Here is an 18,315-nt window from a genome sequence, read left to right as displayed (position 1 = left end):
CTAACACCTATATACCACTATTTCATTAACATTTAAATCACCACCCCATTCCACTACTTTAACCCTAACTGATCACACCAGGGTGACTGCCTCAGCATACAACACCTTCAGTTCTACTCTGATTCTGGCAACCTCAACCTGTCTCCCTTGCACCAGGCACTTCTGATCCCCAGCAACATGGGCACCCACACAATTGACACAACGTTTTTTTCCCCACTGATACTACACATTCCTTTGTCCCATGCCCTCCTGCACACTTCTCACATCTCGGAATCTCCCTCCTACACACTGATGCAACATGACCATAAGCTTGGCACCTTAGAGGGTTCGGCACACAAGCTCTCACGGGATAACTGACATACCTTAACATGACTTTATCAGGTAAAGACTATGCTTCAAAACTCAAAAGAACAGAAAGTGTCTTCTCAGTTTCACCACACTCGCCACCGGGTCTGCGGTACACCAAGTGGCGAGCATCACAGACACAGGGAATCTTCCATTTCAGTTGCTCCACTTCAACACTTAAAACCACCCCAGTAATCACTTCTTTCAAAGGCGCCCTGCTCCGGAGAGTAAAGCAAGTCACAGAAATTGTCCCTAGGTGCGTGACGCAAAGCACCCGCTCCCTTTGGATGGAATAAACACAGAAAATCATCACAAGTCCACTTCGAGCTACCTTTACCAATTTAACAGTACCCAACTTATTTTCTACCCAGCCTGAGACTACATATGGATCAGCCAAAAGGCAGGGATCCACTTTCTCCAAAAATGTCACTCCCACTGGGCCCGAATCATCCTTTGCATGACCATCGGGGTGAGGCTCGGACTTGACCCCACACCTGCCACGACAGGTAATTCATCCTCACTCTCGTCAGGTTCAATTGCTGAGCCATCAGACAGCAGAATATGGTTTGTACTTGGAACCATTCTTCCTCCACATACAGTGCCTTGCAAAAGTATTCATCCCCCTTGGCGTTTTCTCTTATTTTGTTGCATTACAACCTGTAATTTAAATTGATTTTTATTTGGATTTCATGTAATGGACATACACAAAATAGTCCAAATTGGTGAAGTGAAATGAAAAAAATTACTTGTTTCAAAAAAATCAATAACAGAAAAGTGGTGCGTGCATATGTATTCACCCTCTTTGCTATGAAGCCCCTAATTAAGATCTGGTGCAACCAATTACCTTCAGAAGTCACATAATTAGTTAAATAAAGTCCATCTGTGTGCAATCTAAGTGTCACATGATCTGTCACATGATCTCAGTATATATACACCTGTTCTGAAAGTCTGCAACACCACTAAGCAAGGGGCACCACCAAGCAAGCGGCACCATGCAGACCAAGGAGCTCTCCAAACAGGTCAAGGACAAAGTTGTGGAGAAGTACAGATCAGGGTTGGGTTATAAAAAAATATCAGAAACGTTGAACATCCCATGGAGCACCTTTAAATCCATTATTAAAAAATTGAAAGAATATGGCACCACAACAAACCTAGAGGGCAGCCCACCATAACTCACGGACCAGGCAAGGAGGGCATTAATCAGAGAGGCATCAAAGAGACCAAAGATAACCCTGAAGGAGCTGCAAAGCTCCACAGCGGAGATTAGAGTATCTGTCCATAGGACCACTTTAAGCCGTACACTCCACAGAGCTGGGCTTTACGGAAGAGTGGCCAGAAAAAAGCCATTGCTTAAAGAAAAAAAAAAAGCAAACACGTTTGGTGTTCGCCAAAAGGCATGTGGGAGACTCCCCAAACACATGGAAGAAGGTACTCTGGTCAGATGAGACTAAAATTGAGGTTTTTGGCCATCAAGGAAAACGCTATGTCTGGCGCAAACCCAACACCTCTCATCACCCCGGGAACACCATCCCCACAGTGAAGCATGGTGGTGGCAGCATCATGCTGTGGGGATGTTTTCATTGGCAGGGACTGGGAAACTGGTCAGAATTGAAGGAATGATGGATGGCGCTAAATATATGGAAATTCTTGAGGGAAACCTGTTTCAGTCTTCCAGAGATTTGAGACTGGGACGGAGGTTCACTTTCCAGCAGGACAATGAACCTAAGCATACTGCTAAAGCAACACTCGAGTGGTTTAAGGGGAAACATTTAAATGTCTTGGAATGACCTAGTCAAAGCCCAGACCTCAATCCAATTGAGAATCTATGGTATAATTTAAAGATTACTGTACACCAGCGGAACCCATCCAAATTGAAGGAGCTGGAGCAGTTTTGCCTTAAATAAATGGGCAAAAATCCCAGTGACTAGATGTGCCAAGCTTATAGAGACATACCCCAAGAGACTTGCAGCTGTAATTGCTGCAAAAGGTGGCTCTACAAAGTATTGACTTTGGGGGGGTGAATAGTTATACACGCTCAAGTTTTGTTTTTTTGTCTTATTTCTTTTTAGTTTCAAAATATTTTGCATCTTCAAAGTGGTAGGCATGTTGTGTAAATCTAATTATACAAACCCCCAAAAAACCCATTTAAATTCCAGGTTGTAAGGCCACAAAATAGGAAAAATGCCAAGGGGGTGAATACTTTCACAAGCCGCTGTACATCCTCTCACTGCGGCTCTTCTCCTTGTTCCTCACATTCCAAAACTACATCCATCCGTTCACCACGCTCCCACTGTACTGCTTGCAGACCACTCACTGATGGCCTTTCTCCAATACCAACCTTCTGTTCCTTAGCCCAATTTACTAGTCTGGCTATCTCTATGCTCGCAAAATGTCCACCATGAATACACCTTTAGATACTTTGCTGCAATTGCAGGGGTGCAGATGTTGCTAATCCAACCTCTCAAGTGCAAGGCACAGTGCAGACTACTGCAGTACAGCAGCCCTTCTTCTTCTTCTTCTTCGGTATCATGGTGTTCACACCATTTTTTTGTGTGCATGCCGCACAAAAAATGTAACGTGTTCAATCACGTTACATTTGTGATACAAAAATAAAAAGGAAGAAAAATATATAATAATTGCACCACCAACCAACCCTACACCTACACTACCAGTCAAAAGTTTGGACACACCTACTCATTCAAGGGTTTTTCTTAAACTATGAAATAACACATATGGAACCATCAAGCGCTATGATGAAACTGGCTCTCATGAAGACCACCACAGGAATGGAAGACCTAGAGTTACCTCTGCTGCAGAGGATAAGTTCATTAGAGTTACCAGCCTCAGAAATTGCAACCCAAATAAATGCTTCAGAGTTCATGTCACAGACACATCTCAACATCAACTGTTCAGAGGGGACTGTGTGAATCAGGCCTTCATGGTCGAATTGCTGCAAAGAAACCACTACTAAAGGACACCAATAAGAAGAAGAGACCTGCTTGGGCCAAGAAACACGAACAATGGACATTAGACCGGTGGAAATTTGTCCTTTGGTCTGGAGTCCAAATTTGAGATTTTTGGATCCAACTGCCGTGTCTGTGAGACGCGGTGTGGGTGAACGGATTATGTCTGCATGTGTAGTTCCCACCGTAAAGCATGGAGGAGGAGGTGTTATAGTGTGGGGGGCTTTGCTGGTGACACTGTCTGTGATTTATTTAGAATTCAAGGCACACTTAACCAGCATGGCTACTACAGCGTTCTACAGCGATACGCCATCCCATCTGGTTTGGGCTTAGTGGGACTATGATTTGTTTTTCAACAGGACAATGACCCAACACACCTCCAGGCTGTGTAAGGGCTATTTTACCAAGAAGGACAGTGATGGAGTGCTGCATCAGATGACCTGGCCTCCACAATCACCCGACCTCAACCCAATTGAGATGGTTTGGGATGAGTCGGACGGCAGAGTGAAGGAAAAGCAGCCAACAAGTGCTAAGCATATGTGGGAACTCCTTCAAGACAGTTGGAAAAGCATTCCAGGTGAAGCTGGTTGAGAGAATGCCAAGAGTGTGCAAAGCTGTCATCAAGGCAAAGGGTGGCTATTTGAAGAATCTCAAATATAAAATATATTTTGATTTGTTTAACACTTTTTTGTTTACTAAATGATTCCATATGTGTTATTTCATAGTTTTGATGTCTTCACTATTATTATACAATGTAGAAAATAGTAAAAATAAAGAAGAACCCTTGAAAGAACCCTTGCCGCTCACTACTGGATCAACTAAAACTACTGATGGGTGAGAAAAAAACATATTTAATCAATTTTTTATTCAGGCTGTAACACAACAAAATGTGGAATAAGGGGATTTGGAATAAAGCTTCCTCCCAGGCTGGTCAGTGCAAATAGGGGCCTTTGAGGCTGGTCTATAATAAAGGTTTCTCCCAGGATAGTCAGTGTAAATAGCAGCCTCAGATGCTGGTCTATAATAATGTTTCCTCCCAGGCTGGTCCGTGTAAATAGGGTCTCAGAGGCTGGTCTATAATAAAGATTCCTCCCAGGCTGGTCAGTGTAAATAGGGGCCTCTGAGACTGGTCGATAAAGCTTCCTGCTAGGCTGGTCAGTGTAAATAGGGGCCTCAGAGCCTGGTCTATAATAAAGGTTCCTCCCAGGCTGGTCTATAATAAAGGTTCCTTGCAGGATGGTCAGTGTAAACAGGGATAATAAAGCTTCCTTGCAGGTTGGTCAATGTAAATAGGGGCCTCAGAGGCTGGTATATAATAAAGGTTTCTCCCAAGATGGTCAGTGTAAATAGCAGCCTCAGATGCTGGTCTATAATAAAGATCCCTCCCAGGCTGGTCAGTGTAATTAAGGGCCTCAGAGACTGGTCTATAAAGCTTCCTGCTAGGCTGGTCAGTGTAAATAGGGGCCTCAGAGACTGGTCTATAATAAAGGTTTCTCCCAGGCTGATCTATAATAAAGATTTGTTGCAGGATGGTCAGTGTAAATAGGGATAATAACGGTTCCTTGCAGGCTGGTCAGTGTAAATAGCAGCCTCGGAGGCTGGTCTATAATAAAGCTTCAGTGCCAAGCTGGTCAGTGTAAATAGGGATAATAAAGCTTCCTTGCAGGCTGGTCAATGTAAATAGTGGCTTCGGAGGCTGGTCTAAAATAAAGCTTCCTCCCAGGCTGGGGGGCCTTGGAGGCTGGTCTATAAAGCTTTCTGCCAGGCTGGTCAGTGTAAATAGTGGCCTTGGAGGCTGGTCTGTAATAAAGGTTTCTCCCAGGATAGTCAGTGTAAATAGCAGCCTCAGATGCTGGTCTATAATAATGTTTCCTCCCAGGCTGGTCCGTGTAAATAGGGTATCAGAGGCTGGTCTATAATAAAGATCCCTCCCAGGCTGGTCAGTGTAAATAGGGGCCTCTGAGACTATTTATGGTTGGGAATGCAGATAGGCTAACGCATTTTTATAAAAAAATCACTTTTGCATGTGAAAACACAGAATCCTAATCATTACTCCACGTGCTGTTGTTTTGAGCCGACTTCGCCGTGGGCTTTGACCAGGCACCTGGCTAATGTCTGGGAGGCAGCCGGGTTACAAATAGAATAAAATCCACATTCAGCTGGTGCAAAACACGCCCGGGCAAAACAAATCCTCTCACTATGCGAGTTTGAACTTCATGATTGGCTAGCAGTGTATTCCTCCCGCATTTGCTTGATTTTCATTGGGTCAAAGTGTCAACGTCTTTTTGAACCCGGAAGTTCGAACTTTGCAAGTTCGGCCAGGAAAATGTGCTTGTCACTAGTTACCACAGCCAAAGTAATAAACCCTGCCTATTTCTACAATTTATCTTCTTAAAATGTGATTTTAAGCCTAACCCTAACCTTAACCACACTGCCAACCTTATACCTAACCCTAACCTTAAATTAAGACCAAAAAGCAAATTTTTGTTTTCTTTAATTTTTTTTCAAAATATAGCCCATTTTGGCTTTGTGGCTGTGGTAACTAGTGGAAACCAGAAAATGCTAAACATGGTTAGAAGTTGACGAGTATCTTTAGGGTTAATCTTAGGTTTAATGTCCAAATTAGAGCTTTTGAATGTGTTTATCACCGAGCGATTAAAATCAGCAGCAGTTGATATATTCAGGATAGTGGAAAAGATGATAGCAGAGTACCTGGAAGAGATCTCCAGTTCAAAGGAGGAGAACTATCGTCTACGGAGGCTTCTTTTACATTTGGGATCAAGTTTGTGATCAATAAACAATAATATTCACAAGAGGGAGAGCATGTAGTAGTGCTTTTGTTCTGATGTAAAATGTGTCCGTCCAAAGATGGAAAGGCTCATTGTAACTAACACTGCTGTGCCTGTAGGAGAACATACTGTACATATGAATGAACAAAGTTTTTTTAAATGAAAACTCATTGTTTACAGTGGGGGGAAAAAGTATTTAGTCAGCCACCAATTGTGCAAGTTCTCCCACTTAAAAAGATGAGAGAGGCCTGTAATTTTCATCATAGGTACACGTCAACTATGACAGACAAAATGAGATTTTTTTTCTCCAGAAAATCACATTGTAGGATTTTTAATGAATTTATTTGCAAATTATGGTGGAAAATAAGCATTTGGTCAATAACAAACATTTCTCAATACTTTGTTATATACCCTTTGTTGGCAATGACACAGGTCAAACATTTTCTGTAAGTCTTCACAAGGTTTTCACACACTGTTGCTTGTATTTTGGCCCATTCCTCCATGCAGATCTCCTCTAGAGCAGTGATGTTTTGGGGCTGTCGCTGGGCAACACAGACTTTCAACTCCCTCCAAAGATTTTCTATGGGGTTGAGATCTGGAGACTGGCTAGGCCACTCCAGGACCTTGAAATGCTTATTACGAAGCCACTCCTTCGTTGCCCGGGCGGTGTGTTTGGGATCATTATCATGCTGAAAGACCCAGCCACGTTTCATCTTCAATGCCCTTGCTGATGGAAGGAGGTTTTCACTCAAAATCTCACGATACATGGCCCCATTCATTCTTTCCTTTACACGGATCAGTCGTCCAGGTCCCTTTTCAGAAAAACAGCCCCAAAGCATGATGTTTCCACCCCCATGCTTCACAGTAGGTATGGTGTTCTTTGGATGCAACTCAGCATTCTTCGTCCTCCAAACACGACGAGTTGAGTTTTTACCAAAAAGTTATATTTTGGTTTCATCTGACCATATGACATTCTCCCAATCCTCTTCTGGATCATCCAAATGCACTCTAGCAAACTTCAGACGGGCCTGGACATGTACTGGCTTAAGCAGGGGGACACGTCTGGCACTGCAGGATTTGAGTCCCTGGCGGCATAGTGTGTTACTGATGGTAGGCTTTTTACTTTGGTCCCAGCTCTCTGCAGGTCATTCACTAGGTCCCCCCGTGTGGTTCTGGGATTTTTGCTCACCGTTCTTGTGATCATTTTGACCCCACGGGGTGAGATCTTGCGTGGAGCCCCAGATCGAGGGAGATTATCAGTGGTCTTGTATGTCTTCCATTTCCTAATAATTGCTCCCACAGTTGATTTCTTCAAACCAAGCTGCTTACCTATTGCAGATTCAGTCTTCCCAGCCTGGTGCAGGTCTACAATTTTGTTTCTGGTGTCCTTTGACAGCTCTTTGGTCTTGGCCATAGTGGAGTTTGGAGTGTGACTGTTTGAGGTTGTGGACAGGTGTCTTTTATACTGATAACAAGTTCAAACAGGTGCCATTAATACAGGTAACGAGTGGAGGACAGAGGAGCCTCTTAAAGAAGAAGTTACAGGTCTGTGAGAGCCAGAAATCTTGCTTGTTTGTAGGTGACCAAATACTTATTTTCCACCATAATTTGCAAATAAATTCATAAAAAATCCTACAATGTGATTTTCTGGATATTTTTTTCTCAATTTGTCTCTCATAGTTGACTTGTACATATGATGAAAATTACAGGCCTCTCTCATCTTGCACAATTGGTGGCTGACTAAATACTTTTTTTCCCCACTGTACTTAATAATGACAACAATGTCTGATTAAAATTGTTATTGAATGACTCATTTTTATATTCTTTTCGTTTGCTTTGTTTTATATGGCATAACAGTTAGTGCAAATGCAACATTTCCATAACATGCCACACACAAAACAGAGGACTGGACACACAGAAGCCAGACACAACGATACAAATGATGCAAAATGTAATACACAAAAGCTTTTAAATTACACAATGAATATATTCATAACATTTGCAATACTCATGTGGATGGGTATTGATTTTGGCTCATATACCAGTAATTAACTGATAATAGTCTGTTAATTAATGGAACAGACTCGGATTGAGTGTCGCTTGCTGTAGTGGTCCTTCAATGTTGTCCACTCTTGATGACTCTTGGAACACAGAGCGCAGACCCAGGCCTGAAAGCTTTTCGTCTCCTGTGGGCGCATTATTTGTGTATCCGAAATGGCACCCTAAACCCTACAGGTAGCCTAGAGTGTTGGGGCAGTAACCAAAAGGTCGCTATTTTGAATCACTGAGCCGACAAGGTGAAAAATCTGTCGATGTGCCCTTGAGCAAGGCACTTAACCCTAATTGCTCCAGGGTCGCTGTTGATAATGTCTGGCCGTGACCACACTCTCTGAGGGTGTCTCAGGGGGAGTTGGGATATGCAAAAAACACATTTCCATTTCACACATGCGTATAATGCAGACTTGTACATGTGTGAAACAGAGAAAATATAAGTACACACCAAATTATTATTATTACATACGGCACTTCTTTTGAACAGAACCCTATGGGCCATGGTCAATAGGAATACAGTACCATTTGGGACGCAGACAGTATGTCCATCACTTGCTCAGGAAGTCTTCCAACAGCAAACCTCAGGTGCAGGTTGTATTGTCCTTCCGGCATCAGGTGCAACCTGGACACAGCAGAAGAAGTTGTAGTAGAGGTTGTACCATTAGTGGTTGTAGTTAAACATTGACATAGAAATAATGTACAGCCAGTATGTCTTTTCATACATTGACATAGAAATAATGTACAGTCAGTTTGCTAATAAAAGCCTCAATCTTGGCAAGAATAATCAGTTCTGCATTATTGCCTCCTCACTGTAAAATCCTACCTTTGGGTCTTTCTCACAGATCCATACAGATACTCCCTAACACAGGAACTGACAATTGGAACTGGAAAATTGGAATCTTTGATGCAACGATGTTGTTGCTCGTACCTTCTGGTCTCTGGGCGAACTGTCCATTCCCGTCCACCCATCCTTCCCAGGTCTTAATGAAGAGCTCTGCCGCATATACCTCCTCCATGGGCCTCCTCATCCTCTCACTCCACTGAGACACATCATGGATCGCTGAGGACACACATACACACACACATACATACAGGCTGTAACACACAAACACACACACATGCAGAGCTGCCTCATCCAGTCACACACACAAATAACAAGACCTCACCACTGTAGATGTTTGTCTTGGGGTGAGACATATGCGTTGGAGCCCCACACCACCATCTTATTGATCAGAGAGGGGTTCTTGGCTCTATCACTCCAGGCCAACAGAGAGAACCTGGGAAACTCAACGCCTGAAGGAGAAAACACACAGTCACAGAAAAACACAGAGAAAAAAGGCACACATTCACAGATGAGCATAGATGACAAAGACACACATTTGCTAATGAGTAAAAAAGAAAAACAGAACTTACCGTCCATCACACAAACAGAGAGTGAGAGGCAGCTGTGTAGTTAATGTAAGTCATTTTTATCTCTGTGTAAAAAGGAAAATCACTCTGCACTGATTGGTCAGACCTGCATCAGGTCCACAGCATCCTGGGCATCCCTTTCAAAGAAGTCCAGAGGGAAGTCTATCCGGGAGGCGGAAGTTTCTGTACCTGCGAAGGTCCCAGCCAATGACCCTGAAGAATTCCTTATTAACAGACTTCAGCTGCGGCCCAAAGTCAGTCTGAACACTTCCTATGATAAGAACACACACAGCTTAACAGAACATTGAACCCGCACAACATCAGTAACCAACATTAGAGGTGTCTATTCTACTGTTTTCATGAAGTTGTTTATACTGTAGGCTAATAGGTTTGAGGTCCTCTCAACATCAGTCACCTCTCAATATCAAAGTCACTATAAATATTGTTGATGCTCTGATAGGCAGACGCCTTAATCAGTAGTATGACATGCATGATTTAGGCTACTTCACATTTGAAAGAGATCATCATCTACAACTTTAGACAGTTAATGGTCAAGGTTGGGTGAAGTGACAGGTCATAGTGTTGTGCACCAGACACTTATAGCCTGGGGACCATGTTACTAGTGTTGTTACCTACCCAGAGCTCCAGGCAGTAGTAACGAAGCATGCGCTCCTGTTCCAGTCTGCTGGTAGAATAGATCCACTCCATTCACACACTGTCGTACCGCTGAGGTACTGTGGGGAAAACAAACAAAAAACACAATTAGACAGATATATCTACTTGATGAATAAATACTGACAATTCGTATGTATTTTAAGTGGAAATATATGACATATAGAAGTATCACAAATCAAATTATTATTACTTGTCATACACCGCAACTGGAGTCTGAGATGAGTGAACAGCGCCATCTCCTGTCCCTAAATGAAACTGCACTGATAGCAAGACAACATGGATGACAGCTGTGTTGGTGCCATAGACTATTCCAGGTATTGAATTGCAAACCACGAACGCGGGACACTGCAATATCTGAAAATAGTTAGCTAGCTAGCTAGCTACCGTAGAATTGACATTGTATTTACTGACACTTACACTGCATTTTAATTACCTTGCATAGCCCTTTTGGTAACTGTATTGCGAAGTCCTCTCCCCCATAATCACAAGCAATTTCGTTGACAAAAAGTTTCAAAATCACCTCGAACGGTTTTCATTTGACTTAGTCACAATGAAAATTATCATCAGGTTAACGTGTATAGCAAAGTTTGTTTTAGTGAATCAATGGCTTGAAGTTCCTGCCGACACCTTCGACACAAGTTTGCGTTTTGGCGAAAGTACGGAGGCGAATCTTTCACTAGCTCATATTACCCTAACGTAATTACAGTATAATTGAATTGTACTGCAATTGAGCAAATAAACTATGTTAATAACATGAAATATTATTTTGAAATAACATGAAAATATGTAAAAGATTAAATAGAAATAAATACATAAAAAATCGAATAGTTTTGAATTATTTTTACCATTACTGGTAAATGTCAGTCAAAGCCCCACAAATTAGTGTCAAATGCATCTTCAATATTGGGCCTTCAAACTATGGAGGATCAAACCTGCCATAATTACAAATAAATTAGTAAATAAATGCACACATAAATACATAAATAAATAAATGCACATATAAATAGATAAATAAACAAATGCACACATAAATAGATAAATAATGATTTTAATAATTATTCAATTATTTTATTCATTTATTTTGCATTTCTTCCTCCAATAGGATAATGAGAGGGTGTCAAGCAAACATACAGTATGTGGGTGGTATCTAACACACAATTGCTTGATCAATGTCACGGCGCTCTGCTGAATTTGGATTTGCCTGGGGTGCATTCAGTACGACAGAACGGTGTTCAATGTTTAATTCAACGGAAACGGTACTATACTGAACGACCAGTTGAAAAACGGTATGATTATGATGGCCCAGAGGGTGATTATCTATGGTGTGCTGCACCAGGACTCTTTGTTATCACTTGCAGCCATTCTACCTGCCAGAAGAACTGGGCTACTGTAGCTACAGTGAGCTCCATACGTATTGTACATTTACATTTACATTTAAGTCATTTAGCAGACGCTCTTATCCAGAGCGACTTACAACCCTGACGTTGCAAACGCCATGCTCTATCAACTGAGCTACATCCCTGCCGGCCATTCCCTCCCCTACCCTGGACGACGCTGGGCCAATTGTGCGCCGCCCATGAGTCTCCTGGTCGCGGCCGGCTGCGACAGAGCCTGGATTCGAACCAGGATCTCTAGTGGCACAGCGAGGACTGCGATGCAGTGCCTTAGACCACTGCGCCACTCAGGAGATTGTAACATCTGCTGATGTAAAAAGGGCTATATAACTACATTTAATTTGATTTGATTTGTGTTTGTTGTTCGATTGTTTACTTTTCGGACGAATCAACCAATAGTGTGTTAGATACCACCCACAGATGTTTGAATGACACCCCCTCATTATCATATTGGAGGAAGATACATAAGAATACATAAATAAATAAATATATAAATTAAAACCTGAATAATTAGATAATAGATCAATCATTTAATACATACAGATACTGTATGTAGAGAAAAATGAATGCATTTTGGTCAGTAGTTTTGTATTTCCTTGCTCATTTACTTATTTATGTGTGCATTTATTTATTCATTCATTTCTAATTATGGCAGGTTTGATCCTCCATAAGAGTAGCCTATAGGCCTGTCCTACAATCTTCTCTCACTTGCTTTTGGTTAGCCTACATTTATTTTAAGCTCTCTGAAACACACTCCTCGGTGGGAAATGTACCTCCTTTCTCCATTCCCCTCCAACTCTTAGAGAAAATCCCCCCTCTTCCTTGTTTCAGAATCATTTCCTCAAATCTTATGAACCCACTACCCTCTTCTGCCTCCTCACACTGTAGAGTGTGGGGTTGTGGGATGGTGGGGTTGTTCCTCTGAAGAGCTTTTACTGATTGGGAAAATCGTAAATTGTGCTTTGGTTCGTTCAACCTATTCTATTCAATTTGTCTGAAATCAAATAAGGAATTTGCCAGATCAATGTGATTAAAAAAAATTAAATGAACGCTTCTCATGCACAAGTGCATTGCGGCAGTCTATCAGAAGAGTTGGAGGCGTGGCTTATTGGGGGCATGGCTTCTCACTTTTTTTTGCCCACCCGTGAACATAAATGTCATTCTAGTTCATGTGGTCTGTTGTATTTGACATTCAGTCTGAAATCTGTACACTGTTTGGCAAGGCAGAGTTCATCTCAGCCTATGCTACCCTCCAGTTCCTCGACTTCTTGGCGCTGACGGAAACATGGATTACCACAGAAAACACTGCTACTCATACTGCTCTTTCCTCGTCTGACCATGTGTTCTCGCATACCCCGAGAGCATCTGGTCAGCGCGGCGGTGGCACAGGAATCCTCATGTCTCCCAAGTGGACATTCTCTCTTTCTCCCCTGACCCATCTGTCTATCTCCTCATTTGCATTCCATGCTGTCACAGTCACTAGCCCATTCAAGCTTAACATCCTTGTCATTTATCGCCCTGACTTTAACCTCCCTACGTCTGCCTTTGACTCATTTCTCTCTGCCTCCTTCTTTCCACTCCTTTCCTCTTTTGACCTCACCCTCTCACCGTCCCCCCGTACTCACAAGGCAGGCAATACGCTTGACCTCATCTTCTACTAATCTCACTGCAACTCCCCTCCAAGTCTCCAACCACTACTTTGTATCCTTTTCTCTCTCGCTCTCCTCCAACACTACTCACTCTGCCCCTACTCAGATGGTAATGTGCCGTCGCAACCTTCACTCTCTCTCTCCCGCTACTCTCTCCTCTTCCATCCTATCATCTCTTCCCTCTGCTAAACCCTTCTCCCTCTGATCTCCTGATTCTGCCTCCTCAACCCTCCTCTCCTCCCTTTCTGCATCTTTTGACTCTCTATGTCCCCTATCCTCCCGGCCGGCTCGGTCCTCCCCTCCTGCTCCGTGGCTTGACGACTCATTGCGAGCTCACAGAAGAGGGCTCCGGGCAGCCGAGCGGAAATGGAGGAAAACTAGACTCCCCGCGGACCTGTCATCTTTTCACTCCCTCCTCTCTACATTCTCTTCCTCTGTTTCCGCTGCTAAAGCCACTTTCTACCACTTTCTACCACTCTAAATTTCAAGCCTCTGCCTCTAACCCTAGGAAGCTCTTTGCCACCTTCTCCTCCCTGCTGAATCCTCCTCCTCCTCCCCCTCCCTCCTCCCTCTCTGTGGATGACTTCGTCAACCATTTTGAAAAGAAGGTTGACGACATCCGATCCTCATTTATTAAGTCAAATGACACCGCTGGTCCTGCTCACACTGCCCTACCCTATGCTTTGACTTCTTTCTCCCCTCTCTCTCCAGATGAAATCTTGCGACTTGTGACGGTCGGCCGCCCAACAACCTGCCCGCTTGACCCTATCCCCTCCTCTCTTCTCCAGACCATTTCCGGAGACCTTCTCCCTTACCTCACCTCGCTCATCAACTCATCCTTGACCACTGGCCATGTCCCTTCCGTCTTCAAGAGAGCGAGAGTTGCACCCCTCCTCAAAAAACCTACACTCGATCCCTCCGATGTCAACAACTACAGACCAGTATCCCTTCTTTCTTTTCTCTCCAAAACTCTTGAGTGTGCCGTCTCTAGCCAACTCTCCTGCTATCTCTCTTAGAATGACCTTCTTGATCCAAACCAGTCATGTTTCAAGACTGGTCATTCAACTGAGACTGCTCTTCTCTGTGTCACAGAGGCTCTCCGCACTGCTAAAGCTAACTCTCTCTCCTCTGCTCTTATCCTTCTAGACCTATCCGCTGCCTTTGATACTGTGAACCATCAGATCCTCCTCTCCACCCTCTCCGAGTTGGGCATCTCCAGCGCTGCTCACTCTTGGATTGCGTCCTACCTGACAGGTCACTCCTACCAGGTGGCGTGGCGAGAATCTGTCTCCGCACCACCTGCTCTCACCACTGGTGTCCCCCAGGGCTCAGTTCTAGGCCCTCTCCTATTCTCTCTATACACCAAGTCATCGCGAATCGTATCTCTGCATGTCTGGCAGACATATCAGTGTGGATGTCGGATCACCACCTCAAGCTGAACCTCGGCAAGACGGAGCTGCTCTTCCTCCCGGGGAAGGACTGCCCGCTCCATGATCTCGCCATCACAGTTGACAACTCCATTGTGTCCTCCTCCCAGAGTGCAAAGAACCTTGGCGTGACCCTGGACAACACCCTGTCGTTCTCCGCTAACATCAAAGCTGTGACCCGATCCTGCAGGTTCATGCTCTACAACATTTGCAGAGTACGACCCTACCTTACACAGAAAGCGGAACAGGTCCTAATCCAGGCACTTGTCATCTCCCGTCTGGATTACTGCAACTCGCTGTTGGCTGGGCTCCCTGCCTGTGCCATTAAACCCCTACAACTTTTCCAGAACGCTGCAGCCCGTCTGGTGTTGAACCTTCCCAAGTTTTCTCATGTCACCCCGCTCCTCCACACACTCCACTGGCTTCCAGTTGAGGCTCGCATCTACTACAAGACCATGGTGCTTGCCTACGGAGCTGTGAGGGGAACGGCACCTCCTTACCTTCAGGCTCTGATCAGACCCTACACCCAAACGAGGGCACTACGTTCATCCACCTCTGGCCTGCTAGCTCCCCTACCTCTATGGAAGCACAGTTCCCGCTCAGCCCAGTCAAAGCTATTTGCTGCTCTGGCACCCCAATCGTGGAACAAGCTCCCTTACGACGCCAGGACAGCGGAGTCACTGACCACCTTCCGGAGACACTTGAAACCCTACCTCTTTAAGGAATACCTGGAATAGTATAAAGTAATCCTTCTTCCCCCACCCCCCCCAAAAAAAAGATAAAAAAGTGGTTGTCCCATTGGCTATCATAAGTTGAATGCACCAATTTGTTAGTCGCTCTGAATAAGAGCGTCTGCTAAATTATGTAAATGTAAAGGAATTTATATAATTCCTTCTAACCCAATTAAGGAAATGTGGATAGGCAATTCCAAAGTAAAAAGTGAACTTAGAACAAGATGAAAAAATTAGTTTAAATGAAATATTAGTTTGTATTTGTAATTTTAGGTTCAACCAAAGGGGAAAAGTAAGTTGAGTGATGAAAGAAATAGGTTGCAACTTCAAATATAGGTTTCTAAATAATAAAATAACAGTTGGCATTGAATCATATATTTGGTTTCAACAAATTTAGTTTTTGTTCAATTCAGAGAACCTAACTCATTTACTTGTAACCAGTTGAAGTCATTTTTTTAGGTTGATCCGAAGAGTCATTTTTAGAGTGCACCTCCATTTTTTTTTACATTTTAGTCATTTTTAGCAGACGCTCTTATCCAGAGCGACTTACAGTTAGTGAGTGCATACATTATTTGGCCCCCCGTGGGAATTGAACCCACAACCCTGGCATTGCAAACGCCATGCTCTACCAACTGACCTACATCCCTGCCGGCCATTCCCTCCCCTACCCTGGACGACGCTGGGCCAATTGTGCGCCGCCCCATGGGTCTCCCGGTCGCGGCCGGCTACGACGGAGCCGGCTCCCTCATAACTGTCTCAAACACCCTCTCCCCCCATGGCCTCTCCCCCCTTACTTTCACCAGTGTAGGTATACATACTTCTGCACCGTGCATTGGTTCTTCACCCCCAGGTACCATGCACCCACACACCCATCATATCTCTATGAATGTTTCTCTTCATGAAACTTCTCTTTTATTGTAAACGCCTCTCCTCTCAGCTGCAAGCCAACGCATGCTGTACACACAAACCACACACAGGAACACACTGAGGCAAGACACAAAGCTCTGCTAAAAATGCATCACAGAACAGTGGAGGTGAAACAATTTTAATGGCAAGGATTACTGTAATTGACATGACTAAAATAATGTAATAGAATAACCTACCACAATAACAACAGCATCATCAGCAGCAGAAGAATATAGAATTGAACCGAATGTAATCAATTGATACTTTATAGTCCATTTTTGTGAGAAACAGAATTGTCTTATTGCTATCTCAACCCTATGCCCAAAACATGGGGCCAACCATTGTTGAGTGGGAGGGTGTGATTGTGTCAGTTTTACTCTGTGGATCATCAAAACCACATTGTTTCACCATCATTATCATAATTCCCAGCATGTGCTACTGCAGCTAGATTTTTTTGGTTGTTTTTAATATCTGTGTTTTTGCATGTACATTGATTAATTGATTAATCTTATGTTACACCAAGATAGATAACACACATTTTTCTAAACTAATCCAATCAGTTAGTTAGATTTATTGCACCTGTTACTGAAATGGTTGTTCTAGTTTAAATGGTTTAGGTAGTCTCCATTATCAATGTTCCTAACCTTGACAGTCATTCTGAATGCAGGATGTGGTTGAATAAAAATTAAAACTGTTGGATGTCCTAACTTTGGCTGGATTCCAATAGGAATTACACATAACATTGCAAGCCAGCATAATCAGACTTGCTGGCCCGATGTGGCATGTAAACCAGGAGGTAAATCTTGGCCATCAAAGTAAAGCCTCATGATATATGTATTGTCATAATCAGTTTACTTGTAATGATAACGTTCAACAACAGTAAGAACTAATTTGGTGAAGTCCACAGGACTGAAAATGAACGAATTCAACAAAGTAAAGTGCATAGTCACTTCACCCCTATCTACATGTACGTGTTACCTTAATTACCTTGACTAACCTGTACCCCTGCACATTGACTCGGTACCGGTACCCCCTGTATATAGACTCGTTATTGTTATTTTATTGTTACTCTTCTTTTTTTAACTTTAGTTAATTTAGTAAATATTTTCTCAACTCTTATTTTTCTTAAAACTGCATTGTTGGTTAAGGGCTTGTAAGTAAGAATTTCACAGTAAAGTCTACACCTGTTGTATTTGGCGCATGTGACAAATACAATTTGATTTCATTTGATTTGCCTCTGTCACTAACAAATACAGTCATGGGTGGTAACTCTACAATTCACTCGAAAAGGCAAGTCACACTGGGAAATTAGTGGCTTAGTGGGGGCGTGGCTTTGAATTAGTTATTTTTGGCCAACTGTGAGTGAAAGTGTTATCCCAGTTTAAGTGGTCTAGTGGTAATTGATGTTTGAGCACGTTGGCTACCAGTTCTGACGTGTTTGTAAATGCGTACGTAGAAGCATATGTCAATAAAGACTTGTAAAAAGTATTGTGCTGTTCTTAACCCAACACTGTGTGACCTAGTCAAGAGATATGGACCTTTTGGTGTAGTGGTTTAAAATAATATATGAGGTGTTGGTGCAAACTATATACACTTCCTAATGTTAAAAATACCAAATTAGGTGTTATTGCATAACACCATTGGTGTAAACTATATACACTTCCTAGTGTTAAAAATAGTACACTGAACAAAAATATAAATGCAACAATTTCAAAGATTTTACTGAGTTACAGTTCATATAAGGAAATCAGTCAATTGAAATCAATTCATTAGGCCCTAATCTATGGATTTCACATGAATGGGAATACTGATATGCATCTGCTGGTCACAGATACCTTAAAAAAAAGTAGGGGCATGGATCAGAAAACCAGTCAGTGTCTGGTGTTACCATCATTTGCCTCATGCAGTGCGACACATCTCCTTCGCATAGAGTTGATCCTCTTCAATGGCTGTGCGAAGTTGCTGGATATTGGC

The 18,315-nt window shown here is 43.0% G+C and overlaps 1 pseudogene across 1 annotated transcript; it reads right to left on the bottom strand.

Moving 5' to 3' along the window:
- Positions 1–8,694: 8,694 nt before the first annotated feature.
- Positions 8,695–10,844, bottom strand: LOC311148858 (valacyclovir hydrolase-like; annotated as a pseudogene). Its single transcript, XR_014615664.1, has 6 exons — positions 10,668–10,844; positions 10,196–10,293; positions 9,666–9,830; positions 9,316–9,442; positions 9,078–9,209; positions 8,695–8,771 (listed from the first exon to the last, which is right to left on the bottom strand). The product of XR_014615664.1 is annotated as a valacyclovir hydrolase-like (transcript).
- Positions 10,845–18,315: the final 7,471 nt, after the last annotated feature.

Source organism: Coregonus lavaretus (assembly GCF_964263955.1).
Source record: "Coregonus lavaretus genome assembly, chromosome: 21".
Lineage (NCBI taxonomy): Eukaryota > Metazoa > Chordata > Actinopteri > Salmoniformes > Salmonidae > Coregonus > Coregonus lavaretus.
Note: the sequence above shows the minus strand (reverse complement) of the source record. Positions and strands in the feature narration are given on the sequence as shown.